Here is a 17,511-nt window from a genome sequence, read left to right as displayed (position 1 = left end):
CAAAAAGCCAAGTGAGAATATCTAAAATTGATGAGGAAAAAAAAAAAAGCAGCTTTAAGCTCACGTTTAGAGAGATGGGAATAGCTTTCTCTGTTACTAGAAACGAGCTCAATTAATTTCCACTGGAGATGGGATGGGGGTAGGAAAAGCTGCGGCAGAGAATAGTTAGTTGCTTTTCATTAAACCTTTTTCTGTAAGAATACATTTTAAATCATGGTATATATTCATTTAACTAGTTTTTAAATGAATTTTAGTCACTTCAGTTTTTTTGGGAGAGTCAACATTTAAGATCAAATTCGATGTAACCAAGTGTCCATCGTTGTAAATAAGATCTCTACTCTATGTACAAATAGAAGTTATATCTTTCAGTTTATCGAACCTGAAACCTCTCAGAAACTCCAAAGTATGTGATACAATTTGCCCCCAAGTAAGGGGAAATCTCGGACAAGTGAGACTCTAAAGTCACAAATATCTTTAAAATGAACAGTTAGTGTCATTGTTGAATGCTTAGATCTTATGAATCATAGTAAAAACAGAAGTAATCTCATAATCTTCAGTCTGCAATATGCTGAAGCTGTTAGAACAGAATAAAATAGAACAATTTTGGGGAACATACACAGGGAGTAGATGCAGTATTATGTAAGGTAAAATGGCATGAGAAGCCAATTTCATGTATCCTATCCTATAATTTAATCATATATTATTCAACTTCCCACCCATAGTAGGAATGCAGCCTGAAGGATTAATGGGATCAGTGTTTAAAGGTTAATGGAACTATGTCAAAAGGACACAGGAACGGGCTTGCTGGGGCCTCCCATTGGCCAAATGCAGGAATATATGAGCATCAAACAGAATGACAGTGATGAATTACAATGCACATAGTTTTGTGAAAAAAAAAAAAAAAAAACAAAACCATGAGTCCATTGTTATCATCAGAAAGAGGGAAAGTAGAAAGAGAAATGGCAAAGAATGTTCTTTACAGAAGAATGTGAAAAGATTTACCTTCTTTTTAAATAGAATATAAAAGGCTTATTTTGCTCTTAAATAGGAATACGTTTATAAAAACTCCAGTTCTTCAAATCCTCATGATTCCAATCTATGAAGAAAGTGCAATTTAATACACATAGCTATGTGAATTCATAAGGGATTTGGCAACAAGGTATTGAGTTCTATCTTGAAAAATAAGCTGATAAGGACAACCTGAATAATTCTAAAATGTGTGTGTATGTGTGTGTATGAGAGAGAGAGAGTAACTTAGATATTTTTATAAGAATACAGTGAGCAATCTATGAAACCAAATTGATTATAGAAATACACCTAAGATTTTATATATGATTAAATTTGCACTTAAAATTAGTGCAGGGAAAATAGAGTTTAGTAAGGGGAGTCAGGACAATGCCTAGCTATTAAAATTAAAAAAAACAATAACTGGATTTCCTACTTCATTTCTGATTTCCAAATGAACTTTTAAACATTTAAAAAGTAAACAAACCATAATAATAATAATAGAATAGAATAACTGTGCTTCTTAGAAGATTAGCTGGAGCAATGTAGCCAGTGTTCTTATCTGCAAGTAATAGGAAATAAGTGGTTGGCTGAAGTTATTAAAGAGTGTATGAAAACTTAGAATCGAGTGGGCCAGAGGAGCAAGACCAGAGAAAGAGCAGACAGACAAAGCAAAGGCTTGCTCACTCTACAGAGGTCTACCTGTGAGCTCTCCACTGCCACCGCCTTGAGCATCACTGGGCTACCGGCACATGGTGTGCCTTCTCCCATGAGCACTATTGCCACAATGACTGTGAGCTACAAGCACTGCCACAGCAGCTACTTTTCCAGATTTATGTGTCTGGCTTCTGATACGTTATCACAGGCTTCTGATACAAAGTCTGGGCAAGAAGCTCAAATTGAATAAACCTAAATTAAGGTGATGTTACCAAGATAGCAACAGAGGTCGTTCTGAGGTCCCTCTCATAAGAGGACCAACTTACAACTCCATAGACAAGGCACCCTTGTGAAAATCCTCAAACCTGGGGGTGAATCTGGAGCACGCTGCTGGGCCACAGGGACAGTGAAAGACCACATTATAAGGGAAAGAGTGGAGGTTTCACTGATCTCATCACCCCCTTCCAGGCCAGCACAGTTAGAGAAGATGCTAATTATATTTGATCTGAAAGGATAGTAGCAGATGACCAAGAGAGAAAACCCATCCCAAGCAAGGAAACAGCATGTACAAAACAGAGAAATATCACTGGAGAAAAAGCAGCTAGATGTGACTTGAGGTTAGGAGATGAATGGAGTAAGAGAAAATTGGCATGGCATCAAAGGAGACTGGAAAAAGCAATTTGTTGTCTAGGAGGCTATTTTAGCTTCTAAACCAGTGTACACAGAATCATCTGGAGAATTTGTTGAAACACAGATTGTTGGGTCCTTATATACAGATTTAGAGTAGGTCTGGGTTAGGGCCCAAGAAATTACATTTCCAAAGAAATACTGATGCTGAGGTTCCAGGTCCATATTTTGAGAGCCACTGCTCTATACATTTTCAATGCTCAAAATTTAAACAGGAGGATAAGGTAAGAAAACATTTATTTCTGAAAGATTTCTCTACTGTCAGATTGTAAAAAGGATGTTCTAAAGGTATTAAGCAGAGAGATTAATTTGGAGTCCTGTGTCAATTGGTTTGAATGAGAGATGATTAGGATCTGAACTTGATCTGTTCCTGAGGGGTATATAATAGAGGATAAATTTTTGATACATATAGGAGTGAATAAAGATACACAAACCATGACATGATGATAAACTTGGCATGGGAAGGAGAGAAAGGACACAGAAGAAAATAACTACAGATTTCTAGGCTTCCATAACTGGGTGATTTCTGTTGCCCTTAATCAGAAGATACAAAGCAACAGATGATATAGATAGATAGATATTGAGTACATGTATGCCTGGAAAATCCCATGGATGGTGGAGCCTTGTAGGCTGCAGTCCATGGGATCATTAGGAGTCTGACATGACAGAGTGACTTCACTTTCAATTTTCAATTTCATGCATCGCAGAAGGAAATGGCAACCCACTCCAGTGTTCTTGCCTGGAGAATCCCAGGGATGGGGGAGCCTGGTGGGCTGCCATCTATGGGGTCACACAGAGTCGGACACGACTGAAGTGACTTAGCAGCAGCAGCATACATCAATTCAGTTCAGTCGCTCAGTCGTGTTCAATACTTTGCAACCCCATGAATCGCAGCCCGCCAAGCCTCCCTGTCCATCACCAACTCCTGGAGTTCATTCAGACTCACGCCCATCGAGTCAGTGATGCCATCCAGCCATCTCATCCTCTGTCATCCCCTTCTCCTCCTGCCCCTAATCCCTCCCAGCATCAGAGTCTTTTCCAATGAGTCAACTCTTTGCATGAGGTGGCCAAAGTACTGGACTTTCAGCTTTAGCATCATTCCTTCCAAAGAAATCCCAGGACTGATCTCCTTTAGAATGGACTGGTTGGATCTCCTTGCAGTCCAAGGGACTCTCAAGAGTCTTCTCCAACACCACAGTTCAAAAGTATCAATTCTTCGGTGCTCAGCCTTCTTCACAGTCCAACTCTCACATCCATACATGACCACTGGAAAAACCATAGCCTTGACTAGATGGACCTTTGTTGGCAAAGTAATGTCTCTGCTTTTGAATATACTATCTAGGTTGGTCATAACTTTTCTTCCAAGGAGTAAGCGTCTTTTAATTTCATGGCTGCAGTCACCATCTGCAGAGATTCTGGGGCCCCAAAAAATAAAGTCTGACACTGTTTCCACTGTCTCCCCATCTATTTCCCATGAAGTGATGGGACCAGATGCCATGATCTTCATTTCCTGAATACATACATGCATACATATGTAATAGATACAACTGATGAATAGAAAGATATAGTTAGATGTGATAGGAAGGAATACTGGAATTTTGGCCCTATATATTTTTAGCATTTGAGCTTAGGGTACCCGTAGATTAATTCCCATTTGTGTATGATACCTTTTAAGTCACTTTGTCAAAAGATCAAAGAGTTATAAAGTATTAACTGTGGGTGCTCAATAAATGGGGGCTGGGGCATTGGTAAAGTAATGCTCAAAATTCTCTAAGCCAGACTTCAGCAATAGGTGTACTGTGAACTTCCAGATGTTCAAGCTGGTTTTAGAAAAGGCAGAGGAACCAGAGATCAAATTGCCAACATCCGCTGGATCATCGAAAAAGCAAGAGAGTTCCAGAAAAACATCTATTTCTGCTTTATTGACTATGCCAAAGCCTTTGACTGTGTGGATCACAATAAACTGTGGAAAATTCTGAAAGAGATGGGAATACCAGACCACCTGACCTGCCTCTTGAGAAATCTGTATGCAGGTCAGGAAACAACAGTTAGAACTGGACATGGAACAACAGACTGGTTCCAAATAGGAAAAGGAGTATGTCAAGGCTGTATATTGTCACCCTGCTTATTTAACTTCTGTGCAGAGTACATCATGAGAAATGCTGGGCTGGAAGAAGCACAAGCTGGAATCAAGATTGCTGGGAGAAATAGCAATAACCTCAGATATGCAGATGATACCACCCTTATGGCAGAAAGTGAAGAGGAACTAAAGAGCCTCTTGATGAAAGTGAAAGAGGAGAGTGAAAAAGTTGGCTTAAAGCTCAACATTCAGAAAACGAAGATCATGGCATCTGGTCCCATCACTTCATGGGAAATAGATGGGGAAACAGTGGAAACAGTGTCAGACTTTATTTCTGGGGGCTCCAAAATCACTGCAGATGGTGATTGCAGCCATGAAATTAAAAGATGTTTACTCCTTGGAAGAAAAGTTATGACCAACCTAGATAGCATATTCAAAATCAGAGACATTACTTTGCCAACAAAGGTCTGTCTAGTAAAGGCTATGGTTTTTCCAGTGGTCATGTATGGATGTGAGAGTTGGACTGTGAAGAAAGCTAAGTGCCGAAGTATTGATGCGTTTGAACTGTGGTGTTGGAGAAGACTCTTGAAAGTCCCTTGGACTGCAAGCAGATCCAACCAGTCCATTCTGAAGGAGATCAGTCCTGGGATTTCTTTGGAAGGAATGATGCTAAAGCTGAAAGTCCAGTACTTTGGCCACATCATGTGAAGAGTTGACTCATTGGAAAAGACTCTGATGCTGGGAGGGATTGGAGGCAGCAGGAGAAGGGGACGACAGAGGATGAGATGGCTGGATGGCATCACTGACTTGATGGATGTGTTTAAGTGAACTCCGGGATTTGGTGATGGACAGGGAGGCCTGGCGTGCTGTGATTCACGGGGTCATGAAGAGTCGGACACAACTGAGTGACTGAAATGAACTGAACTGAACTGGGGGTAGGGAAAATGCATAGTTACTAGTTAATAGACATAAATTCTTAATTGTGAAAGACAAATTAGATCTAGAGATCTACTCTACAACATTGACCCTGTGGTTAACAATATTACACTGTACACCTAACATTTTGTTAGGAAGTTAGATGTCACATTAAGTGTTCTCACCAGGATAAAATGAAGCTAAAAAGAAAGGAAGGAAGAAAAATACTAGAATGAAAGTTATAAACTGCAAGGTATAAACTGGGTAAATCAAACTGTAAAGTCACCTAACCACTGAGCACCAGTAAATTAATACTGTAGCACAATCTTGTGAAATATCAATATCCTTTTCAGGCTCCCTGTGTTATAGGTTGGTCCCTTCTCTCCACCACTCCTGTCTCCCTTCCCACCTCCACCCTAATTCTGGTATAAAAGCTATATGGGCATAGATTGCTATGGAGACAGCTCAAATCTAAGAATAAAAGACTACTGTTTAATGGAGACATACTTAGCAATGTGAAATCAGCAAAAATGAATTGCCTCTCATCTCCAGAAAAGTTGTTCAAAGAAGAGTCTGTGTGAAGGAGAGGGAAAGCCATGTGCCTGCCCTTAGTGATGATGGAGGTCTAGGGAGGAACTGGGAGGCTCTCCCTTAACTTTTGGGGAGGATGCTCAACATGACGTTCACATTGCTTCACATCTAGGGTTTGCAGAGTAGTGAGACACGCAGAGACGATCTCATCAGTGTTGTTTGGGTCTAGGGGAGAATAGCAGAGCAGCGGAAGTGTAGCATGGCCAAGCGGGAGACGGCCAAGTCAGGCTCCACTTTCCATGAAGCTAGGTCTGTCAATTTTCCTATGGCTTTCAGATCTTTGCACAGGTGAAGGGGGTGCCTCTGAAGTAGGCTAAAATCCTGAACTAGCCCACAGCGCTTCAGGAAGCCATGGGAAGTATCCTGCTGGTGACAAGAAACAGAAGCAGCTCTTCGTCTGTGGTAGCATCCACCCAGGAAGCTGACAGGTGTCTGGCTGAGTGACCCATCATGTAAAGTCAGATGTTTTCTGGGCCATGCAAGAGAGACTACAGTGGGTGCAGGCATCTGGATAACAAGCCCAGGTCTCAGAGAGCTGGGAACTGAACAGTGGAAGGAAGTAGACTCAAAAACATATGTACTTGAGGTGGAAGTTTTATCCGAGGCTATGGTCTGATACTTCACCATTGCTGAGCTCAAATAGGTGCTTCTAAAGGAACTGAGATCTGTGAGCAAAATCGAACATTTACTATGTTGCACTTCAGCCCTGTAAGAGGGTTGTGTCCTGTGACTTTTTCTCCCTTCCCATTTGGCCCTTTGCATTATTCCTTCTAACTGGAGTCATTAGCTCACCTCCTGAAAATAGGGCGATACTTTACATCTTTTTCACCTCTTGTCCTTACTGCAATGCTTACCTAGAGTTTGTTCTCAAGACATCTACTAAATGCATGTGAAAAAGACAATAGAACAGAGTCTAGGTGCATTCACGTCTCCACAAATGACCCAATATCTTTCCTTTTTATGGCTGAGTAATATCCCATTGTGGAGAAGGCAATGGCACCCCACTCCAGCACTCTTGCCTGGAAAATCCCATGGACAGAGGAGCCTGGTGGGTCGCAGTCCATGGGGTCGCCAAGAGTCGGACACGACTGAGCGACTTCACTTTCACTTTTCACTTTCATGCATTGGAGGAGGAAATGGCAACCCACTCCAGTGTTCTTGCCTGGAGAAGCCCAGGGTCGGGGAGCCTCATGGGCTGCCGTCTATGGGGTCACACAGAGTCAGACACGACTGAAGCGACTTAGCAGCAATATCCCATTGTACATATGTGCCATATGTGTACATATCTTCTTTATCCATTCATCTGCCATGTGTAAAACAGCTAGTGGAAATCTGTTATATAGTGCAGGTAGCTCAGTTCGGGGCTTTGTGATGACCTAGATGGATGGGATGGGGATGGGGTGGAATTCGGGGTAGGGGTGGGGGTATGTGTACATACAGCTAACTCAATTTGTTGTATAGCCAGAAACTAACACAACACTGTGAAGCACCTATATCCCAATTTTAGTAAAAAAAAGAAGACCAGGTAACAAGAAAAGAAAGTCTTCTCCAAGTACAAGTTTGTACAAAAGCTGGTTCAAAAGCTGAGTCTTATGTCTCCATTCACTGACAGGACTGACTTTGCCAGCTGAGCTGACTAGAGAAGATTTTGTCTTTCTTCCTCAGTACACTATTTATATACTCAGAAATCTGCTCCTTATAGAAACCAAAAAACTTTTTTTCTTCTCAAGTGAAGAATTGTTCTTCAGTGGAGGATATGAATAAATTTATTCCCCCGCTAGGACCTCTAAAAATCATTAGATTTTTTAAACAAGTATAATTTGAATTTAGAGCTAGTCAGAATTTGGTTAAATCTACACCTTGTTGGTTGCTGCAAATTTTAATTTTAGGAAATACCAAAAGGGTTAGCTAGTTATGATGTGTATAAATGAATGCTTTCTCTGTAATCTGTTGAAACAAAAACATTTCCTCATGATTCACCAGTCAGATGAGACTTGCTGCAAGCCAAATAGTGTTTTGGTCTCAATAAGAAATAATTATAATTTAGTAAAAACATCTGATAATTTAAACAAGCTGAGCACCACCAGCAAACACATGAGACCTCACTACACAGTTCTTTTTTCCAAAATATCAGATTGAGAAAATGATAAATATGAAGCATAGAATACAAAATACTTCATCGTGTAGCTTGCAGATGTGTATCACCCAACCCACATTTACAAACAGCCCGCAGAAAACACTTCCAGTGTCCTGCATTACTAAGAAAGCTTTCAAAAAATACTTTTAGAATACATTAGAAACAAAGGAATTCCAAACAAAGTCCAAATATCAATAGATTCCAGCTGCTTTCATGTTGATGGCTAATATATCAGGGATAGTAAGTTCCGGCAGTGACAGCAGGATTCTAAATTCTAATATCTGACTTGGGTTCTATCCCAGGTCTTTTCTGTGACCTGGAGTGTCATCTGGGACAAGTTATTCACCTCTCATGAGTTTCCTTATTATTTAAGAATTTCTCATGTTTACTAGTATTTTGACAATGTTAGAACTGCAAGGAAGTCTTCCACAGTCCTGGAGATGAGCCCTTCTCCTGTCTTATAAGTTGGCTCTTTCATATACAAATTTTATTGGACATCATGTTTAATGAATCTTGGACTCTTAGAAAAGGAAGAGGTTTGGAGGCAAGGGAGTTCAGGACAAATACGTCATAGATCGTTTAGAATTCTCATACTCAAAACAAGAAGCAAGCTGATAAAACTAAATATTCTAGAGTCAGAGAGCTAAAGAGGAAACCAGATGTCCTAATTCTTTTCAATATAGCTTTATACCTTTTTGAATTAGCGGAGGGTATACACAACTTAACATTGAAACAGGGATAGAAGCTTAGAGTCAACTGGTCAACTCAATCATGGCGAAACAAAACCTGTATTTACTATTTGCTAGTTCTAGAATCTTAGTCATTTAAGCTCACTGAACATCAGTCATCTTTCTTCATAAAGTAGTTATGACAATTCTTAATTCACACAGATATTGTGAATGAGTCAATGTATATGAAGAGATTGACTTAGGATTGACACATGAGAAGACATAATTCATTCCTTGCATCAAAGTATTAGTTATTCTCCCTCTCTCCCTCCCCACTCACTCCAACTCATCATTTCTTCCCATCTCTAAGCACTTTTCCCTATTTTTTACCAAAATCCTATTGTCAATAAGGATCCAAACCACTGTGTTAATATCATTAAGCTCACTTCATATCCAATCAATATCTAAGTTCTGTGAAATTGTTTTTCTTGACTTCCCTCCACTCCGTCCTCATCAGTTTAATAGAGGTGTTCATTTCATGACAGCAGCTGCGTACAGAGGAAACAAGATCAAGAATTCAGATGTATATGTCCAAAAAGATTATGAAACTGGTGTTGAAATCAGGAGTCAGAGTAAACCCCCAAAGCTGACAACACAGACAGAATGATGAACTCAAGAAGCAACAGGACAGGAGGATTTATGAGAAGGTCACCTGGGTGAATCCTAGAGAAAAAGAGCTCATCGCAAGTGTGAATGACCTCCACTTAAAGTGCCAATACCAAAGCAGAGCAAACGGAAAGATCTTTGAAGGTTAGAATTCTGTGTATTTTATTCACCATATCCATAATATGTACTTATGAAAGTGAATGGAACTGACCCTAAGAACTGTTTAACATACTGGATTCAGGAGAACTATGGCTTCTAAACTCTGTTTCCTATTTTCCTCTTCCTTCAATAACTCATTCAATAAATATTCATTATGATATGCCAGCATATCATTTGAAGGACTGAAAATGATGAAAAAGAAACACGAGGCAACAGAGATCTCTTTCTTCCTAACCTTATTTTTAAGGCATTTATTCCATTTTTGTTCCTAACCTTTTCATGCATGCCTTAAATTGTCAGAAAAGATGATCTTGTGGTTGCTTGTGGGCATGTCCTCTGACTTATGTAGAGAGATAGGATCCAGCTTGTGGGGTACGTGAGAACCACAAAATCTAGGGATGGGAAAGCTTCTCCCAAGGGATAGGATCCTAGGATAAATCCAGCCTAAGCCTTACCATTTCAGAGGTGTAGCTTCCTGGGGCCCCTATTGATCTGGTGAAATATCTCAAGAATTGCCAAGCTTTCTGGGGACAAACAAGTTGGGGGAAATTGCATGCAGAGTATTCTTCCAGAAGTTAGTGTGTCCCTAAGTAGTTTTATACTGGCTTAGGGATTCAGTATTCTTGGGCTTCCCTGGTGGCTCAGATGGTAGAGAATCCACCTGCAATGTGGGAGACCTGGGTTTGATCCCTGGGTGGGGAAGATCCCCTGGAGAAGGGAAAGGCTACCCACTCCAGTATTTGGCTTGGAGAATTCCATGGACAAAGGAGCCTTGCAGTCCAGGGGGTTGCAAAGAGTCAGACACGACTGAGTGACTTTCACTTTCAAGTAGTTTATTTCCTAGACTTTTTAAAAAAGTTTATTTCTTTATTTTTAGCTTCATCTGTGCTGGGTCTTCGTTGCTGCACCGGCTTTTGTATGGTTGTGGCATGCGGGGTCTACTCTGTAGTTGCGGTGAGTGGGCCTCTCATTGCTGTGGCTTCTCTTGGTGTGGAGTATAGGCTCAGTAGTTGTGGCACATGAGCTTAGCTACTCTGTGGCATGTGGGATCTTCCTGGATCAGAGATTGAACCAGTGTCTCTTGCATGGGCAGGCATATTTTTTACCACTGAGGCACCAAGAAACCCTGGGGTTGCAAAGAGTAGGATGTGACTGAAGCAACTTAGCACGCACGCACCTCACTGAACAATAAAAAAGTTGAAAGTGAAGTCACTCAGTCGTGTTCGACTCTTTGCAACCCCATGGACTGTAGCCTACCAGGCTCCTCCATCCATGGGATTCTCCAGGCAAGAGTACTGGAGTGGGTTGCCATTCCTTCTCCAGAGGATATTCTTGACCCAGGGATCAAACCTGGTCTCCTGCATTTCAGGCAAATGCTTTATGTCTGAGCCACCAGGGAATTCAATCTCAATGTCTTCTGTTTAATTAGTCTAAAGCAGTCTTTTGTAACTCTACCTTCCCCACCCCACCTTCCCCTTCCAGATGATGTCTGGCAGTGTGTGGGAAGTCGGGTTAAGAGTCCTTGTGGCAGTGAGTGAAGGGTAGAAACAAACCCTGCTCCCAATGGTCTTCTCTGGATCCTCTGTGGTGAGTGCTATGCTGCAATTAATCTAGTTTGCTCTCTGGAGTGATGAGTAATGGAAGGGAACTGGTCAGGCCTGGAGTTTTAGATTTTGGAGGGAGGTGGATTCTGTGCTCCTGGCCAACTGACTGTCCACTTGCAAGTTCTCAAGCCTGGAACTTTCTTTGTCCTCAACTCAGACTCCTATGGGTCTGCCATCTCCCTTAACTCTCTGTACCTTCTCGCCAGGCAGTCAGTAAATGTTAAATTCCATGATTTTCCAGAAGCCTTATCTCAGGCTCATAGGCAGCCACTTCCTGCCACCAACACCGAATTAAGGTTTCCCATGTCAGGCTGCACGTGGCCACCAAGGGAAGGAATATTCTAGAGAACATTACTTTATTCTGTTATGATCTGACTTTTCTGCCTTATCTCTGTCCCTCTTCTTATATGATCCACAAGAGAAAGGGTGAAATTTTCCTGTTGTCTGAAAGGAGTTTTCTACAGTCTTAATTCCTGACAAAGTGCAGAGAGAGAAAACAACATACCACCAGGAAAAATAAATTAGGAAGTACTGAACATGCAAAATTGAACTCACACTACAGCACATACTGTCTCTAACACTCACTTGGCATCTATTGTAATAGATTGCTCTTTTGGGAGGACACTGAGCATATGAATTTATTAGATGGGAATTGTCAGATGATTCTATTATTCAGGATTCAAGACAAGGAGTCTTTGAGGCTTCATTTAGTCATTTTCTTTAACTTGATCAGTAGAATTCATATCAGCGATGTTAATCCTATACGAAAAACCAAAATACAGAACTTATCATGATGGTTAGACAGGATCCTTAATTTAAAACATACACTCGGATAGCTTAAATTAGAGTAACATGGAAGCAATAAAAGAGTAAATATTTCCTGACCAAAAATAAAATGTAAAATTTTCAAACAATGGCCCTGAGACAGTTATCTAGTCTAAGCTGAGATGGGAATGGCCAAAAGGAAGATATGGGTAGTAGTGAAGGAATTGTGCTCTTATACAAGATTTGTGATGGAAAATACAAAGGACCCAATTACGATGATTTAAGGATATTGTTACAAATAGGCACAGACTAGGCATAAAAGTGTTGGCGGTGATGTATAGTATCTGACCAACACAAATGAGATGCATTAAAAAATGAAAAGTTACCCAGGAAGTTTTCCACAGCTGCAGGTCAATATAAATTTTTAACTCCGCTAAACTCTCTTCTGAAAACAAAACATTAAAAACAATCCTTCAACAAACTCCATAAGTTTGGATTAGTTGTTAATTTCAATTTTATTTTTTTTTTTTTTGCTCAAAATAGCTATCTTCCTCTTTGCCCTCATTCCTGTTTTAAGTCTAATAGTTCGATATGTCATGAACCTCTCAAAAGCCTGTGCCTTCTCTTTCAGGAAGTCTCCGTCTTTGGCTCCATTATCTATTGAGGAAGCCCATGTAGTAAGTTAATTTACTCTTTGAGGAAACATTGAATTATAACTATTGTAAATACTGCATTCAGCCACCCACCAGTCACTAGCAGAACTCTGTTATAAATGAAACTAATCTTTGGCTGGGTTTTCATCATGAAAATTCACAAAAGCATACTTAGCTTTAGAAGTTGTCAGATGAGGAAGTGGTTCAAAAATTAGAGAAACTCCTCTTCTCTCTTATATTGAAGCAGAAGAAGATTTAAAAGGGCCAATGGAGTGCAGAGAGAAAGTAATCTTGGAATATGTTTAAAGACAATTAGGATTTAACTCAAAACTTGTCTATTGATTAATGTTTTATAGTTGTTCTTCATTATTTCCTTACTTCATTTAAAATCATTGGGTCAGTCCAGGTCAGGAATAAAAGGTTAATTTAGTTGGACAAGATCAAAAATTGATATGGTTCATCTCACAATATTCTTTCTTTTCCCTTTTCAGAAAATCCCTCCCCTAACTAACCACGCTTCTGACTTCTCCTTTTTTCCATGTATAAATGAATCATATAGTAAAGTAGTGGAGTAAATCTAACTTTATTCTTTGTCTTCAAGATTTCTTTATCTATCTAGATCCTTTGGAATTACATATATCTTCAAAGCACTATGGGCTTCCCTGATGGCTCAGTGGTAAAGAATCTGCCTGAAATGCAGGAGACACAAGTTCAATCCCTGGGTTGGGAGAGTCCCTGGAGGAGGAAATGGCAAACTAAGCCAGTATTCTTGCCTAGAGAATCCCATGGACAGAGGAGCCCAGCAGGCTATAGAAGAGACTTAGTTCTTCTGAAGAGACTTAGCAAGTATGCAAACCAATACATCAGTTTCTACAGAGAATGCTGGGAATTATCAGCATTATGTTGAATCAAATTGATCCTGTAACAATACTGATTCTTCCAAATCATTTCTTTAGGTCTTCTTTAAATTTCTGTCAGTAATATTTTGCAGTTTCCAGGGTAAAGATGTAACAATTTTCTCTATATTTTCCTGAGGATTTGATATTTTTTCATGTTACAGTAAGTGGTTTTATTTTTAAACATTCTTTCCCCATGTGTATATTGATAGTATATAAAAATGCATGTTTTCTATTGGTCTTGTAGCCTACAACCTTATGAAATTTACTTTTTTTTTTTTTACTGCTCTTTTTATTTTTTTAATTTTTATTTTTACTTTATTTTACATTACAATATTGTATTGGTTTTGCCATACATTGACATGAATCTGCCACGGGTGTACATGAGTTCCCAATCCTGAACCCCCTCCAACCTCCCACCCCATATCATCTCTCTGGATCATCCCTGTGCACCAGCCCCAAGCATCCTGTATCCTGTATTATACATAGACTGGAGATTCATTCCTTACATGATAGTATACATGTTTCAGTGCCATTCTCCCAAATCATCCCACCCTCTCCCTCTCCAACAGAGTCCTCAAGTCTGTTCTATACATCTGTGTCTCTTTTGCTGTCTCGCATACAGGGTTATCATTACCATCTTTCTAAATTCCATATATATGTGTTAGTATACTGTATTGGCGGAGAAGGCAATGGCACCCCACTCCAGTACTCTTGCCTGAAAAATCCCATGGACGGAGGAGCCTGGTGGGCTGCAGTCCATGGGGTCGCTAAGAGTCGGACATGACTGAGCGAATTCACTTTCACTTTTCACTTTCATGCATTGGAGAAGGAAATGGCAACCTACTCCAGTGTTCTTGCCTGGAGAATCCCAGGGATGGTGGAGCCTGGTGGGCTGCCATCTATGGGGTCGCACAGAGTCAGACACGACTGAAGCGACTTAACAGCAGCAGCAGCATACTGTATTGGTGTTTTTCTTTCTGGCTTACTTCACTCTGTATAATCGCCTCCAGTTTCATCCATCTCATTAGAACTGATTCAAATGTATTCTTTTTAATGGCTGAGTAATACTCCATTGTGTATATGTACCACAGTTTGCTTATCCATTCATCTGCTGATGGACATCTAGGTTGTTTCCATGTCCTGGCCTTTATAAACAGTGCTGCAGTGAACGTTGGGGTACACGTGTCTCTTTCATTTCTAGTTTCCTCAGTGTGTATGCCCAGCAGTGGGATTGCTGGGTCATATGGCAGTTCTATTTGCAATTTTTTTAAGAAATCTCCACATTGTTCTCCATAGTGGCTGTATTAGTTTGCATTTCCACCAACAGTGTAAGAGGGTTCCCTTTTCTCCACACCCTCTCCAGCATTTATTGCTTGCAGACTTTTGAATAGCAGCCATTCTGACTGGTGTGAAATGGTACCTCATTGTGGTCTTGATTTGCATTTCTCTGATAATGAGTGAAATTTACTTTTGATAGTAGCTTGTTTGAAGAGTATTTTGTATTTTTTACATATATAATTATGTGGTCTGCAAATAAATACAGTTAACTTCATCTTTTATTCATTTCTGTATTTATTATTTCTTTTACTTTCTTTTTTATTGAAGTATAGTTGGTTTATAATGTTATGTTATTTTCTAGGGTATAGAAAAGTAATATTATATATTATTATATAATTAATTATATTAATTCATAATATAATATTAATATTATATATATTTGTTATTAACACACATATATATATATCCCTTAAAATACTGTTAAATTGAATCTGCTGCTGCTGCTGCTACTAAGTCACTTCAGTCATGTCCGACTTTGTGCGACCCCATAGATGGCAACCCACCAGGCTCCCCCGTTCCTGGGATTTTCCAGGCAAGAACACTGGAGTGGGTTGCCATTTCCTTCTAGGAACATATAAATGGAATAAACTTCACTTGGTCATAATATATGTATATTATATACATGTACTAATATGTACAGTATGTTATATAAGGAAGATACCCTGGAGAAGCAACTGGCAACCCACTCCAGGGGATCTTCCCAACCTAGGGATTGAACACAGATCTCCTGTATTGCAGGCAGATTCTTTACCATCTGAGCCCCTTGGGAAGTCCAAGAATACTGGAGAGGGTAGCCTATCCCTTCTCCAGGTCATATGTCTAATTTAGCAATATTTTAAAGGGATTTTTATATCTAAAATCATAAGGTTGTTAGCCTGCAATGTTTTTTTCTTATAATATTTTACTCAGTTTTTAGTATCAGAGTTATGTCAGCCTCATAGCTGAAAAGATTTTCCCTTCTGTCTCTGAAAATGTTTACTAGTGATACATTTGTTTCTTTAACAAAGTCACTTGGGCCTAGAGCTTTCTTTAATGAATTATTTGTTTTTTTTCAAACCAATATTTTGTTTCTTCATGTATTACCTACAACATGTGAAAAAAAGTGGAAGTGTTAGTCGCTCGTGGTGTCTGACTTTTTGTAATCCCCATGGACTATAGCCTACCAGGCTCCTATGTCCATGGGATTCTCCAGGCAAAGAATACTGGAATAGGTAGCTATTCTCTTCTCCAGGGTATCTTCCCTACCCAGGAATTAAACTGAGTCTCCTGTATTACAGGCATATTACCACTGAGCCACCAGAATATAATTTTTCCATTTCATTTTCTATTAGTTTTATAAAGTGAATACAATGAATTTGCTCATTTCATCTAATTGTTGAGATTATTAGGAAAAAGTTGTTAATAATAGCTCCTAGTTTCCTTTCATGGAGAAGGAAATGGCACCCCACTCCAGTGTTCTTGCTTGGAGAATCCCAGGGACGGGGGAGCCTGGTGGGCTGCCATCTATGGGGTCGCACAGAGTTGGACACGACTGAAGCGACTTAGCAGCAGCAGCAGTTTCCTTTTAAATACATACAATCTATAGTGAGGTCCAAGGAGATACAACCAGTCCATTCTAAAGGAAATCAGTCCTGGGATTTTTTGGAAGGAATAATGCTAAAGCTGAAACTCCAGTACTTTGGCCACCTCATGAGAAGAGTTGACTCATTGGAAAAGACTCTGATGCTGGGAGGGACTGGGGGCAGGAGGAGAAGGGGATGACAGAGGATGGGATGGCTGGATGGCATCACCGACTCGATGGACATGAGTTTGGGTGAACTCCGGGACTTGGTGATGGACAGGGAGGCCGTGGCGTGCTGCGATTCATGGGGTCGCAAAGAGTCGGACACGACTGAGTGACTGAACTGAACTGAACTGATAGTGAGGTCCATCTTTCAATATAGACAAATAAATATTTACATTGTCACTCCCCCTTCCTTGATTACTCATGCTGTATCATTAGTATTTCCAAAGAATCAACTTTTGTTTACATAGTTGTTTTTAATTTTATCAACTGTCATATTTATTTTAATTTAGTTGCTTTTTGTTCTTATTATTATTCCCTTTCTACTTACGGCACTTAAGTGTCTCTTTTTATAGCTCCATGGTGTATTTAGAAAATCAGATCACTGATTTTAGATTTATACACTTTACCAAATATGCACTAAAAACCATAAACTTCCCACTAAATATTGATCTAACTGTATCCAGCAAAGTTTGACATGTGTTTTCATTATCATTCATTAATTGTTTTTTTAAGTTTCTCTTGGAATTTCTTCTTTGACCTGTGTACTATTTAGAAGTGTGTTTTTAAATTTCCAAATACTTGGAAATTTTCTAGTTATCTTTTAGATTCTAGTTTCATTGGTCTTAGAATATATATCAATACTTTTTCAATTCTTTGAAATTTGAAGCCTGCTTTATGAGCCAGCTTAAGCTGACTTTGGTGACTGTTCAGTCTTAGAATATATATCAACATTTTTTCAGTTCTTTGAAATTTGAAGCCTGCTTTATGAGCCAGCTTAAGTTGACTTTGGTGACTGTTCCATGAGCAAGGGAAAAGAATGTATACTGGATATAAAGCATTCTCTTCATGTCAGTTAGATCAATTCAGTTAAAAATTTTGTTTCGATTCTTAAGGACATTTA

At 39.6% G+C, this 17,511-nt stretch overlaps 1 long non-coding RNA gene across 1 annotated transcript in view; it reads left to right on the top strand.

The window, feature by feature from the left end:
- LOC120854284 overlaps window positions 1-17,511 on the top strand; it is a 67,250-nt gene that overhangs the window by 12,637 nt on the left and 37,102 nt on the right. Inside the window, exons 3-4 of the long non-coding RNA XR_005718948.1 lie at window positions 10,443-10,519; window positions 12,566-12,611. This is a non-coding gene — a long non-coding RNA (uncharacterized LOC120854284). The remainder of the gene's footprint in view (window positions 1-10,442; window positions 10,520-12,565; window positions 12,612-17,511) is intronic.

This window comes from Oryx dammah, unplaced genomic scaffold (genome assembly GCF_014754425.2).
Source record: "Oryx dammah isolate SB20612 unplaced genomic scaffold, SCBI_Odam_1.1 HiC_scaffold_27, whole genome shotgun sequence".
NCBI classification, from domain to species: Eukaryota; Metazoa; Chordata; class Mammalia; order Artiodactyla; family Bovidae; genus Oryx; species Oryx dammah.
The sequence above is the reverse complement of the archived record's forward strand: the minus strand, read 5'-3'. Positions and strand labels throughout refer to the sequence as shown.